This window comes from Symphalangus syndactylus, chromosome 11 (genome assembly GCF_028878055.3).
Source record: "Symphalangus syndactylus isolate Jambi chromosome 11, NHGRI_mSymSyn1-v2.1_pri, whole genome shotgun sequence".
Taxonomy (NCBI): domain Eukaryota; kingdom Metazoa; phylum Chordata; class Mammalia; order Primates; family Hylobatidae; genus Symphalangus; species Symphalangus syndactylus.
Genome location: NC_072433.2, coordinates 129,624,774 through 129,636,546, shown reverse-complemented (window position 1 = coordinate 129,636,546; position 11,773 = coordinate 129,624,774).

Genomic DNA, 11,773 nt, shown 5'->3' with positions numbered 1-11,773 from the left:
ATCTCAGCTCACTGCAACCTCTGCCTCCCAGGTTCAAGCAATTCTCCTGCCTCAGCCTCCCAAATAGCTGGGATTACAGGCACCCACCACCACTCCCAGCTAATTTGATATTTTTAGTAGAGACAAGGTTTCACCATGTGGCCGGGCTGGTCTTGAACTCCTGATGTCAGGTGATCCGCCTGCCTTGGCCTCCCAAAGTGCTGGAATTACAGGCACGAGCCACCGCGCCCCAGCCCAGACTAACCTTTTTTTTTTTTTTTGAGACAGAGTCTCGCTCTGTCGCCCAGGCTGGAGTACAGTGGCTCAATCTCAGCTCACTGCAAGCTCCGCCTCCCGGGTTCACGCCATTCTCCTGCCTCCTCATTAGCTGGGACTACAGGCGCCACCATCACGCCCAGCTAATTTTTTGTATTTTTAGTAAAGACGGAGTTTCACCGTGTTAGCCAGAATGGTCTCCATCTCCTGACCTCGTGATCCGCAGCCTCAGCCTCCCAAAGTGCTGGGATTACAGGCATGAGACACCTCGCCCAACCCCGATTAACATTTTAATAACTACTCTTAGGCAAAACAGTAAAAGGACAAAGTCTCCCACTTACTCTCTTTCTGGGGGCTAGCTGGCTTGGGCGCTGGCTGAAACCCAGTGTCTTCACTTCCTGTGTGACCTGGGGCAGGCCCCTTGCCCCTCAGTCAGCTGCAGGCAGGTATTGGACTAGATCTGTGGTTTTCTGACCTGGGTTCCACAAAGCAAGCTCAGGGACTGTTCTGTGGATGAAGACCAGCAGCAAAGCAGGCAGAGCTCTGCCTCCTGGGGCAAAACATTTGCAATTAATGATGCTGAAAAGAATGTGCGAATCCCCAGTCTCCTCTCCTTCCAGTCAGTGTCCAGCCCAGCCCTATGAACTGGGTGGTAAGCTCATTCTGGAACCAGAGACAAAGCCTAACAGCCACTGGAAGGTCCGGGACCCACATCAGCCCCCATATCTGCCCTGCCTTCTCATTGAAGACATTTTTTGTGCTGCATGCCTGGTGCAAAACTTCTTAATGACAGCTCTGCCCATCCCTGTAACTGGCTTCTACCCAGGCATGTCCCTTCTCTGCTTCACCTACCAGGCCTCTTCACCAAAGTGTGCCAGCACTAAAAGAAACATTTAAAATCAAAATTAGGTGAACCACCACCACCATTATGAGATTCTGTAGGGTCTTAATGTTCACCCAGTTGAGATTCTCTGCTAAATTAGACATGGAAAATTGGAATTGATTGCTCGCATGTGGGGCTTAATTAAACCTTCTATTTTTTCTCCCTGGTAATGTCCCAGGAGATGGGTCTAAATTGTTTTAGTCTAGCCTTGACAAACCGCCTTTCCTTCATGCTGATTGAATGGGGTGGAAGTGACAAGCAAGTTACCAGGCAGTTTCATCACACCTGTTGGCTGAAAGGTCCCTTATGTTACCCAGAAGCGCTTGTTTTCTCTGAGGCCAGTGGGCATGACTGTGGCCAAAGCTGGACATCTTCCAGCTGAAGGCAAAGAGAAAACAGCCCTTACAGCAAGCCATTTTCGTGTTGTGTTGTTGATGTGGTTGCCAGAGGTAACTGGGAAACTTTGACTCAGCGTGTCCTAGCCGGACAGAGTTGAGCCCAAGAAGTGAGCTGGTGAAGGATGAGTTAATTCTTCAATGGCATGAAAGGGATGCAAGACTATACTGGGGACCCATTGACTCTATTTTGATGGCTTTAGGACTTTAGAATATGGTAACTGGAAGTCCCGTTGGAAGACAGTCAATCCGAGCAGGGAGTTTCCACGAGGGACCTGTGCACCTCTGCAGATGACATGCATTTCACAGTGCAAAGTGTCCAGTGATTCCATCGGATTCTCAAGGGAATCAATGACCGCTCCAGGAGGATGACAAATTCTTAAGTAAATCAATTTAAAATGGAGATATTAAGCCTGGCGCAGTGGCTCATGCCTGTAATCGCAACACTGTGGGAGGCCAAGGGGGACAGATCACTTGAGCCAAGGAGCACGAGACCAGCCTGGGCAACATGGCAAAACCAAATCTCCACAAAAAAAAATACAAACATTAGCAGGGTGTGGTGGCGCATGCCTGTAGTCCCAGCTACTCAGGAGGCTGAGGTGGGAGGATTACCTGAGCCTGGGAGGTCGAGGCTGCAGTGAGTTATGATGACACCACTGCACTCCAGCCTGGGCGATGGAGTGAGACCCTGTCTCAAAAAAAAAAAAAAAAAAAAGATGGAGAGATTAAGGCTCAGAGAGGGAGGGCCACCAACCCAAGGCCACGCAGCCAGTTCATCTAGTTAGATCCAAGTATCCCAATTTCCAGCAGAACACTCTGTCATGCTGCTGCTTTTAGGCTCATCTAAAACAGCGTCCAAGCCCTCAAAGAAAAGATTCAAGATGAGATTGTAACAACACTTTGCCATGTTGTCCTGAGCAGATGTCTTGGTGTGTCCCAGGTACTTTGTGTAACACAAAGTTAGGCAAATCAATTTCACCAGACTTTCGTTTTCTCATTTATCCCAGGGAAAGTTTAGATGAGAGGATTAAAGTCCTTCCCAGTTTGGACAGTCTATGACTCTGGGAAGTAGGGCTCATTGCCACAGTTGATACTATGGAGAGGGGCAGATAAGAACACGGAGAGAGGTGAGAAAGAAAAACAGACTCTGTCCCTTGACTATCCACAAAATTGCTCCCTTGGCCAAAATTGGCAAGTAGTCCAAGTTTGAATGTAAGTTCACTAAGATCTCTTTCCACCACCCGCCCACCGCATCAGGGCACCTCACCCACCATGAGGCCTCATTCTGGAAGCGCCTGGCTACCTGGCTGCACACACTCAGCGGCCTGCCTTCCTCCAGCAGCGTATTAAACTCCCTGCCTCCTCTTCCTCACAGTGACATGCTAATCCTGAGGATCACCTAATGAAAGATTAGTAGTCACCAAGCAATTGATTTTTTAACATTTTACTTGCATAATATGTCAAACCCACAAAAAAGTTGCAAGAACAAAAATAGCGCATAAAACACCTGAACACCATTTTTTTTTTTTGGCATTTTGTCCATCTGCTTTCCCCTTTGCTTCATTTATATTTTTGTCATATCTACATGGTATTGTTAACAATATGTTTACTGAACAATTTGAAAGTAAGTTCCCCACATCGTGGCCCTCTGCTTTCTAGGTGCACCTTTATTTTTGATTAATTGATTGATTGATTTTTTTTGAGAAAGGATCTTGCTCTGTTGCCCAGGCTGGAGTGCAGTGGCACAATCTTAACTCACTGCAGACTTGACCTCCTGGGTTCAAGTAATCCTCCCACCTTAGTCTCCCGAGTAGCTGGGACCACAGGTATGCACCACCATGCCTGGCTAATTTTTTTATTTTTTGTAGAAACGGGGTCTCACTATGTTGCCCAGGCTGACCTCAAACTCCTGGGCTCAAACAATCCTCCTGCCTCAACCTCCCAAAGTGTTGAGATTACAGGTGTGAGCCCACCATGACCAGCCTAGATGGCACTTTAGAATGTGGTGACCAGAAGGCTTAGCAGAAGACTCTCAGCCCAAGGAGTCTTAGCTGGGAGTTTCCATGAGGTTCCAGAGGTCTATGAACCTCTGGGGGTTAGCTGCACTTTGAAGTGTTAAGTGTCTAACAATTTCATCAGATTCTCAAAGGAATCCTTGACTCCTCTCCCTGCCCCTGCAAAAGGGTAGGAAGCTCTAAAGTAAACCAGTTGCCTCATTTTAGGATGGAAAGCCCAAGGAGACCCTAAATACATCAGTGTATAGATCCTTAGAAGGAGATTCTTACAGAACCACAGTTCAGTTCTCAACTGCAGCACAATTAACTTCCACGCACTACTTTAATCTAATCTACTGTCAGTTCCAATTTTGTCGGCTGACCTACCAATATCCTTTATGCACTTTTTTCCTCCAGTACAGGGTCCAGCCTAGGATGGGATATACCAGATATATGTACGGATCCTATCTCTTTAGTCTCCTGTAATCTGGACCATTTCCCCAGCTTTTGACTTAGATGGCATTGAAATGATGACTCGAATATAGCATGCACACAAGGACGCTCATTTTGTGTTTGTCCGCTGTCTCCTGGTGCTTTGAGGCCACGCATTCCTGGCCAGGACATTACATAAGTGAGGCTGTGTCCCTCTCAGGGCACTGTGTCTGGGAGTGCCATGTCCTAGTCGTTTATTTAAGAGATGAGCCCAAGAGTATTGGGGAAGTGACCCCAGGACATGCTCGCAGGGGAGTGGAGATTGAGGGGAGGAAAGGGGGTCTGGGGGAGTGCCAGCCTGGCCTAACGACATTCAAATAAAAAATGAAATTAATGTTGTGCCTGCCCCACTCCAGCAGGCAGATAGAATGTGACAGCAGGCTAGGTATGTGCCAGCCACCCAGACCACCTCTGAGGAGGACAGCATGTTCCCCTTGCAGACGAACAAGTCCCCAAGGCTCAGAGCACATCACCTCTCTCCAGCTGTGACAAGGAGGGGACCCTCCGTTGTCCCTCCGGACCCTGGCCAGCTTAGGCATGACCTGCCTCACACATTCTAAGAGCTAAAAGGACCTTAATGCTCACTGGCTCCATCCTGCCTATTTTACAGGTGTGGGTGTGGAGGCCCAGGGAGGAGGCATAATTTGGCAAGCTACACAGCCAGGGGTGGCCATGCCAAGACTCAAAACCCAGGCTCTGAACACCTAGCCTGGTGTTCTCAGCAATGTGCCACCCAACCCCCGCCCAGTGCCGGCCTCTATCCAGTGCTGAGGTCTGTACTTGACGTCTAACCAAGGGGCACCTACAGGAATCTAATGTCGGTTAAAAATAAAACAAAGGGAAGCCGCTGTCCCCGCAGGCCCTATGGCCTCCTTGTCATCCGCAGCTGTCCGTTCTGAGGCAGACTTTGCTGAGTTGGAGAGAGCGCAGCCCTGCCTCCAGGGCAGCCTACTTCCAAATGACACGTGGAGAGCCGCAGAGTCAGTGGCTCAGCTGCTGCGCGGCTTTCATAACTCACCTTTGCCGTAAGGGGAACAAAGCCGAGGGGAACACTGGGGTCCATGTGATGTGACTTGGAATGAATTCAGGTGCCCTGAGCTAAAATTAGCCAATCTTGCAGCTTCCAAAGGCTTCCATTTTACTTGGCCAATGACCAGCCTGAAATAAGATCCCGTTTGGGAAGTTCAGAGCTTCACTTTGCACCTTCTTAAGCATTCAGGGCCCCCACCTCCCTCCAAATCTCAGAGAAACATTAAACGATATTAAGAAGTGATGCTGTGGCATCTCTGGTGTACTGGGGTGGGGCCACTCATGAGGCCTGCTGGGGTTGACCTTGAGGATGTGAGAGATTCTCCCTGGAAAGGGGGTAGCAGGGGCCAGGTATCATTCACCTCAGCCCACCACGAAGACTTGAGTCAAAAGTTGGGCCTATAGGCCGAGCATAGTGGCTCACGCCTGTAATCCCAGCACTTTGGGCGGCCGAGGCGGGCAGATCACGAGGTCAGGAGATCAAGACCATCCTGGCAAAGATGGTGAAACTCTGTCTCTACTAAAAATACAAAAAAAATTAACTGAGTGTGGTGGTGGGCACCTGTAGTCCCAGCTACTCAGGAGGTGGAGGCAGGAGAATTACTTGAATGCGGGAGGCGGAGGTTGCAGTGAGCCGAGATCACGCCACTGCACTCCAGCCTGGTGACAGAGCAAGACCCTGTCTCAGAAAAAAAACAAAAACAAACAAACAAAAAAGTTGGGCCTATAATCCTAGCACTTCAGGAGGCCAAGGCAGGAGGATTGCCTGGGCCCAGGAGTTCGAGACCAGCCTGGGCAACACAGCAAGACACCCTCTCTCCAAAAAAAAAAAAAGTTATTTCTAATTAGCTGGGCACAGTGGTGCCCAGCTGTACCTGCAGGCCCTGTGGCCTCCTTGTCATAGTCCTAGCTACTTGAGAGACTGAGGTGGGAGGATCACTTGAGCCCAGGAGTTTGAAGCTGTAGTGAGCTGTGATCATGCCACTGCACTCCAATCTGGATGACAGAAAGAGACCTTGTCTCAAACAACAAAAAAAAAGGTTGGTGGGGCAATGGTTGGTTTCTGGGATAGTATCTCTTAAGTACCCACCATGTGCCAGATATTCTCACACTTTGGAGACCATAGTGAGAAAGACAGATGCCTGTGTGGACCTCGGGGGGCAGATGGAGGGGAGGTAGGAAAGCAGGGTACAAATACAATGGCTGGATGCAGTGACTCACACCTGTAAGCACTTTAGGAGGCCGAGGCAGGAGGATCAAGTTAGCTCAGGAGTTGGAGACCCACCTGGGCAACATAGCAAGACTCATCTCTATTTTTAAATATCTTTTTTTTTATTTTAAAAAAGTCAATCAACAAGAAAAGCGGCCAGGCACAGTGGTTCACGCCTGTAATCCCAGCACTTTGGAAGGTCGAGGACAGATCACGAGGTCAGGAGTTTGAGACCAGCGTGGCCAACATGGTGAAACCCCGTCTCTACTAAAGATGCAAAAATTAGCTGGGCATAGTGGTGTGCACCTGTAATCCCAGCTACTTAGGAGGCCGAGGCAGGAGAATCGCTTCTTGAGCCCAGGAGGTGGAGGTTGCAGTGAGCTGAGATCACACCATTGCACTCTAGCCTGGGTGACAGGGTGAGACTCTGTCTCAAAAAAAAAAAAAAAAAAAAAGACAAGCATGACTTGTGACAAGTCCTAGGAAGAAAGGAGGCCAAGTGATTACGCAGAGTCAACATATGTGGGGGCACGGGGTTGCCACATTCGCACAGGCTCCTGAGGAGGTGCTTCTTGTTTCTCCCAGATCTTGGGATTCCCCGAGAGGCAGACCCTGGGGCAAGGATTTGAGTGCAGGCATTTCACCTGAATACGATCCCAGGAAACTCTAGTAGGGGAGAGGGAACTTAGCCAGGTGTATTAGTCTGTTCTCACATGAGACATACCTGCTAATGAAGACATACCTGAGACTGGGTAATTTATAAAGGAAAGAGGTTTAATTGACTCACAGTTCAGCATGGCTGGGGAAGCCTCAGGAAACTTACAATCATAGCAGAAGGGGAAGCAAACACATCGTTCTTCCCATGGAGGCAGCAAGGAGAAGTGCCAAGCAAAAGGGGGAAAAGCCTCTTATAAACCCATCAGATCTCGTGAGAACTCACTCACTACCATGAGAATAGCATGAAGGTAACTGCCCCCATGATTCAATTACCTCCCACCAGGTCCCTCCCACAACACATAGGGATTGTGGGGACTATAATTCAAGATACGATTTGGGTGGGAACATAGCCAAACTCTGTCAACAGGGCAAGGAAGGCAGTCAGGACACAAGGGGTGTGATCAACCCTGTAGACCACATGGGCAACTACAGTTCAAGCTCCTGTGGGGACTCTGGGAGACAGAATACATAGGAGAAATGCCAAGGGCTTGTCGCACAAAAGTAAATTTCACTCTCATACAAGATTCCCATTCCCATGTCCAAGGGTAATAGTTCTGAGAACTTTCTTTCTAAAATGCACCTGTAAATATCACTTAGGAATGATTTCTTTCCAAGTTGAAGGAACTCTATTCAGACTTCGTTAAACAAACAAATGAACAAACAAACAAAGGAATTATTGGCTCTTGTAACTGAACATCCACATGGGAGTTCAGGTGTGGTTGAATCCAGGAGTTCAGCCAACGTCATCAATGTCAAACAAGCGAGCTTAGATTTGCATCTTTCCCCTGCTTCCCTGGGTGTGTCAGCTTCACCCCTAGTTTGTCTTCATGGCCAGAAGATCACTGCACAAGCCCCAACTCTCACACTCTCACTCCACAAAGACTTCTGGGAAGAGAAAGTCTCTTTTTCCAAGAATTCCAAGCATGTGATTTTGGCCTTATTGGTTCTGCAGTGGGTTACAAATACATCCTTGAACCAACCACTGTTGCTACACTGATTGATTTCTGGGAGACAGGGTTCACCCTGGAGTAGGAAACAGGTTCAATCCCACCTAAACCCTGTGGTTAAGAGTGGAGAGGGTGAGGCTGGGCATGGTGGCTCATGCCTGTAATCCCAGCACTTTGGGAGGCTGCAGTGGGCGGATCCCCTGACGTCAGGAGTTCAAGACCAGCCTGGCCAACATGGTAAAACCCCAATTGTACTAAAAATACAAAAATTAGCCGGGCGTGGTGGTTCACGCCTGTAATCCCAGCTACTTGGGAGGCTGAGGTGGGAGAATCGCTTGAACCTGGGAGGCAGAGGTTGCAGTGAGCCGAGATTGCACCACTGCACTCCAGCCCAGGTGACAGAGAGAGACTCTGTCTAAAAAAAAAAAAAAAAAAAAAAAAAGGGAGAGAGAAATGCAGAGGGTGAAGTTTCCCAGTGGAAAATCGGGACATTATCCCAAAAGAGAATGAAACGTGCAGGGCAGCAACCCGGGGCGATGATCACGGAATCTGTGGAGCGTTGGTGGCATATTGGGTCCTGTCTCATGGCTTCACAAGCATCACTGGGCTTCCCACCAGCAACCGTCTGAGGAAGGTACTATTATCCCCACTTTACAGATGAAAAAAGAGACACAGGCAGTTTAGGTAACTATCCCAAGGTCACGTGGCTGTCAGTGGTGGGTTCAAGATTCAAACCCAGCCTGTCTGGCCCCACACTCCCTGCTCTTAACCTCTACTTCCTACTCCCTCTCGGTACCCCCCACCTCATCCACCTATACTCCCCAGTGGGTTCTTTGGGGTTCTGTCTCTCGCTACAAAAATGATGTTCAGATTGGCCGGGCACGGTGGCTCATGCCTAACCCCAGCAGGCAGGCAAATCACCTGAGGTCAGGAGTTCAAGACCAGCCTGGCTAACATGGTGAAACCCCATCTCCACTACAAATAGAAAAATTAGCCAGGCATGGTAGCGCACACCTGTAATCCCAGCTCAGAAGGCTGAGGCAGGAGAATTGCTTGAATCTGGGAGACAGAGGTTGCAGTGAGCCGAGATTCCGCCACCGCACCCCAGCCTGGGTGAGTGATTCAGACTGTCTCAAAAAAAAAAAAAAAAAAAAGCCACCAGCCCAAAGGCATTGAAAACTTCTATCCACTCTAAAGGTTGCACACAGATGTTTATAGCAACTTTCTACATAATTGCCAAACTTGGGAACAACCAGGATGTCCTTCAGTCGGTGATGATTTAAAAACTGTGGCACATCCAGACAGTGGAATATTACTCAGCAATAAAAAGAAATAAGCTATCAAGCCTGAGAAGACATGGAGGAAACATAAATGTGTTAAAAGATAAACTTGGGCGTGTTAAAATTTTCATGTCTGTGTTTGAGGAGACAATGATTCAGGAATCGGGCATTTCCAGACCCCAGGTGGCTCAGGGCTCTGCCCAGGGGATGTTGCGGATAGGAAACTTTTTTAGAGATGTACACAGAAGTAAAACAAAGAAAATATTTGATTGGCTAAAGTGGAAAGTCCTTACTTAGAGGTTACTTGGAGGCATCTGATTGGTGAAATCTCCAGTTAGAGGTTAATTGGTGGTTTCTGATTAGTTACGCCAACGTTTCATTTTACTGTTTCCATTGAGTCAGGGTTTGGTTTGCTTATATAGGAACCCCAAGCGCTGGAGCTGACTCTGCCTAATGGCCTCACAATTAATTATTTTGACAAATGTGTTTTACCAAGTGAAAGAAGCCACTCTGAAAAGGCCACCTACTGTACGATTCCAACTACAGGGCATTCTGGAAAAGGCAAAACTATAGCAACAGAAAAAAGGTCAGTGTTGGGCCGGGCACAGTGGCTCGCACCTATAATCCCAGCACTTTGGGAGGCCAAGGCAGCCGGATCACCTGAGGTCAGGAGTTTAAGACCAGCCTGGCCAACATGGTGAAAACCCATCTCTACTAAAAATACAAAAATTAGCCGGGTGTGGTGTGTGCCTGTAATCCCAGCTACTCAGGAGGCTGAAGCAGGAGGATCACTTGAACCTGGGAGGTGGAGGATGCAGTGAGCGAGACTCTGTCTCAAAAAAACAAAAGGTCAGTATTGCCAGGGGTTGGTAGGAGGGAGGATGCATAGGCAGAGCACAGAGGGTTTTAGGCAGCGGAACCACTCTGCAGGCCACTATAATGGTGGGTCTATGTCTGTATGCATTTATCCAAACCCCTAGAAGGTACAACACCAGGAGTGAACCCAGTCTCTGGGTAACAATGATATGTCAGTGTAGGTTCATGGATTGTGACAGATGTACCACCATGGTATGGGCGTATATGGGAAATCTCTATACTTGCCTGTCAATTTTGCTGTAGACCTAACACTGCTCCTATAAAGTCTTTTTAAAAAATGACCAATCTCTGAGAGTCTGCCATGCATAAAGCCCCAACACAAGACCTTTCACACCTTATTTCATTTCATCCACAAAGCAACTCTTCAAGGGAGACCCTCATTTTACAAATGAGAAAATCAAGGCACAAAATGTTCCATTGATAGTAGAGAAAAGTCAGGATTCGAACTCATGTTTACTGGTTCCAGGGCCTGTCCTCTTGTTATGAAACTGCACTGCTGTATTAGTCTGTTTTCACATTGCTGATAAAGACATACCCGAGACTAGGTAATTTATAAAGAAAAACAGGCTTCATGGACTCACAGTTCCACGTGGCTGGAGAGGCCTCACTATCATGGCGGAAAGCAAAAGGCACATCTTACGTGGCAGCAGGCAGGAGAGAGAATGAGAACCAAGCAAAAGGGGAAACCCCTTATAAAACCATCAGCTCTGATGAGACTTATTCACTACCACGAGAACAGTATAGGGGAAACCACCCCCGTGATTCAATTATCTCCCACCAGGTCCCTCCCACAACCCGTGGGGATTATGGGAGCTATAATTCAAGATGAGATTTGGGTGGGGACACAGCCAAACTGTATCAACTGTTATACACTGTGAGGCTGTTCTCTTCCCTTCCTGGTGGCAGAGACTGCAGTGGGTTTGCCAATACCTGATTCTTCTTCCTCTGTGCCATCCACTGGGCCACAGTTCCAGCCTCCCTGCAGGTTGGGGTTCTGGTCAGTGGGGTGTGCGGAAAGGGCACAGGGCACTGCCAGGTCTGGCAGCAAACATCTTTTTCATGACCCTCTGCCCTCTTCCTCCCCTCCACACGCCTCAGCTCAATGTAGAAGATCCCTCCAAATGTTCCAAAGCCGTAAGGCAGAGGTCAGCAAACTACCTCCCATCTGCAACCTGTTTTTATAAATACATCTTTCTTGAAACACAGCCAGGCTCTTCATTTGGGTATTGTCTCTGGCTGTGTTTGTGCTCCATTGGCAGAGCTGAGCAGTCACAACTTAATCTATGGCCTGCACTGCAAGCTGAAAATCTTTACTCTCTGGTCCTTTACCGAAACATCTGTGGGCCTGCCCTAAGGGAGGAGGGCTGCCAGAGGAAGGCGGCAGCCCCGCTGCTGATCCCCTGCGCTGGGAGGTTGCCTGAGCAAGACGACTCCTGTAGGAAGTCCCTGAAACTGTGGGCTGTCTGTTCCAGCAGCTGGTCCACCCTGACTAGCGTGACCCTGCATGTCATGGATAAAGAGCTCACGTCCCACAGACGCTCCAGGTGCTCCCAAACCAAGGGTTGGGCTGATTATTTTTCGTGGCCCAATAACAAGATGCAGATGAACTGGGAGAGAAGGGAATTTTTATTTGTGTCACCGGTCACAGGCAGAAGGCCTGGAAATTATCACCCTACCAACTCACAATTACAGTTT